Source organism: Gorilla gorilla, chromosome 1, assembly GCF_029281585.2.
Source record: "Gorilla gorilla gorilla isolate KB3781 chromosome 1, NHGRI_mGorGor1-v2.1_pri, whole genome shotgun sequence".
NCBI classification, from domain to species: domain Eukaryota; kingdom Metazoa; phylum Chordata; class Mammalia; order Primates; family Hominidae; genus Gorilla; species Gorilla gorilla.
The window spans coordinates 39,108,737-39,111,636 of NC_073224.2; positions in this window are offsets into that span (position 1 = coordinate 39,108,737).

Here is a 2,900-nt window from a genome sequence, read left to right on the forward strand (position 1 = left end):
GCCTTGGCAGCCTGAAGGCCAACAGCCCCATGTGAGGGGCTGAGCTCCCACTGACCTGCCCACCTTCTCCAGGAAGTTCTTCCTCTGGAACTAATCACCAATAAGTAACTCCTACAAGAAAGGTGTATTCTTTTGCTGCCATAACAAAGGGCAACAGCCTGGATAGCTTAAACAACAGAAATGTATTGTCTCGCATTCTGGAGGCTGGAAGTCTGAAATCAAGGTGTCGGAAGGGCTGCTTGGTCCTCAGAGAGCTGTAAGGGAATCTGTCTGTGGCCTCTCTCTTTGGCTGGTAGGTAGCCATCTTCTCCCTGTGTCTCTTTGCACCATCTTTCCTCTATGCATGTCTGTCAAATTTCTCCCTTGGATAAGAACACCAGTCTTTATACAATATTGTTTAGAAAAAAAAAATAAAGAACACCAGTCATATTGGATTAGGGGCCCACCCTATTCCAGTATGACCTCATTTTAACTAATTACATCTGTTAATGACCCTATTTCTTATTTTTTTTAAATAACTAATTACATCTGTAATGACCTATTTCTCCTTCCTTCCTTCCTTCCTCTTTCTTTTTTTTTTTTTTTTTTTTGACAGAGTCTCACTCTGTCACCCAGGCTGGAGTGCTGTGGCACAATCTTGGCTCACTGCAACCTCCACCTACTGGGTTCAGGCGATTCTCGTGCCTCAGCCTCCCAAGTAGCTGGGATTACAGGCACGCACCACCATGTCTGGCTAATTTTTGTGTATTTTGCAAAGATGGGGTTTTGCCATGTTGCTCAGGCCAGTCTCAAACTCCTGAGCTCTAGCAATCCTCCTGCCTTGGCCTCCCAAAGTGCTGGAATTATAGGCATGAACCACTGCACTTGTCCTGTAATGACCCTATTTCTAAATCAGGTCACATTCTGAAGTGCTATGGGTTAGAACTTTAACATGTGAATTTTGGGAGGATGAAATTCAACTCATTTCATAGGGATTTGACTCTGATCTCTGATGGGATGAAGCCTGAGGGCCATCTAATTGTACATGAAGGAATGATGCTTAGGAAATATGTGGAAAAGATTGAAATAACTCAAGAACCCATCAGAATAAGTACCGTTGCTTTGTATTTCTGGCAGCATAGATAACAGACTTTCTCTAAAACAGCTGTTCATATGTTTATGTTTCTGCTTTGGTGTGCCACATGTGGTGTGGCTGGGACATGGTTTGTTTGTCCCCACCAAAACTCGTGTTGAAATTTGATCCCCCATGTGGTGGTGCTGAGAGGTGGGCCTAGTGGGAGGTGTCTGGATCATGGGGGAGGATCCCTCATGAATGGCTTGGTGCAAGACTGGATTAGTTCCTGTCGGAAAGGATTAGTTCCAGTGAGAGTGGGTTGTTTATGAAGCCGAGACATCCCTCAGGTTCTCCCTCTTCACATGTGTTCACTTCCCTTTTGACCTTCCCTACCATGTTATGTTGCAGCATGGAAGCTCTCACCAGAAGCCAGGGCCATGCCCTTGAACTTCCCAGCCTGCAGAATTGTGAGCCAAATAAACCTCTTTTGTTTATAAATTACCCAGTCTCAAGTGTTCTGTTATGGCAACACAAAATAGACCAAGATCACATGGTTTCACAGAGTCTGGAGCAGTGATTTGCTTCTGAGGTTAATTTTATAATACAAACCTAAGTTGGAGGTGGTGGCTCACACCTATAATCCTAGGACTTTGGCAGGCTGAGGCAAAAGGATTGCTTGAGGCCAGGAGTTTGAGACCAGCATGGACAACAAAACAAACCCTCTCTCTACAAAAAAAAAAAAAAAAAAAAATTTAAAGTTAGCTGGGCATGGTAGTGTGCATCTGTAGTCATAGCTAATCAGGAGGCTGCGGTGGGAGGATTGCTTGAGTTCAGGAGTTCAAAGCTGCAGTGAGCTATGATCATGCCATAGCACTCCAGTCTGAGCAACAGAGTGAGACCCTGTCTCTAAAAATAAGAATTGTTTTCATTTTTTATAGACTGTTTCTCGGTGTGGCTATAATAAATTTGTTTTAAAATTAGAAAAAAGAATACAAAACTATAATAAAGTATGAGTATTCTATTTTTCTTTATTCTTTTTGTTTTCATCATTATTTTATTATTCTCATACTTCCATAGCATTAGTTACTAACACTAATCATCTAATGGTGCTACAGTACAGTACAGATGTTCTAAAAGCACGTGCAAATAGGCATTAGTCTGCCATATCTTTATTTTATTTCCAACCAGATAGATATATACAACCTGTGAGAAACAAGACTTATTTACCAACTACCTACCTATTATATTTCACCAAATCAGACAGGAAAGGAATTGAGAGGCCCCAAGTACAATTTTTTAAATCCTGTATTATGAAATTTGATTGCCTATGTCATTTAAATAAATTGGATAATCATGACACAGTAGGATACATCCATTTACCAATGACTTTACAATTTGTTGCTTTTTATTATTTTATTTTAATCTCACAACAAGTCTGAAAAGGAGGGAATTCAAGTATTATTGCCATTTTACAGATGAGAAAGCTGAAATGTCTCAGCAAAGTTATTTCAGTTTCATAGATTGGGCCATTGCTATAGAGGGCTGATGTCAACAATTTTTCCTAATTTCATTCTCAAAGGATAGTCTTTGCTTCACTTAGACTTTGCAGGTACCTTCCCCTTGACCCTGTGTACCCACTATAGCACCAACCTGAATTAATAATGAAAACCTTTTTGGAATGCTGCTAGTGGTAGTGATAGGGTAATGAAATTATGAGTGGATTGTTTTCTTGATCTATTCTCTATTTTCCAACGTGCCTTTCTCTCTTTTTTTTAGAGATGGGGTCTTGCTATGTGTATCAGCAGTCAGAGTTCTCCAGAGGGACAGAACTAATAGGATAGATGTA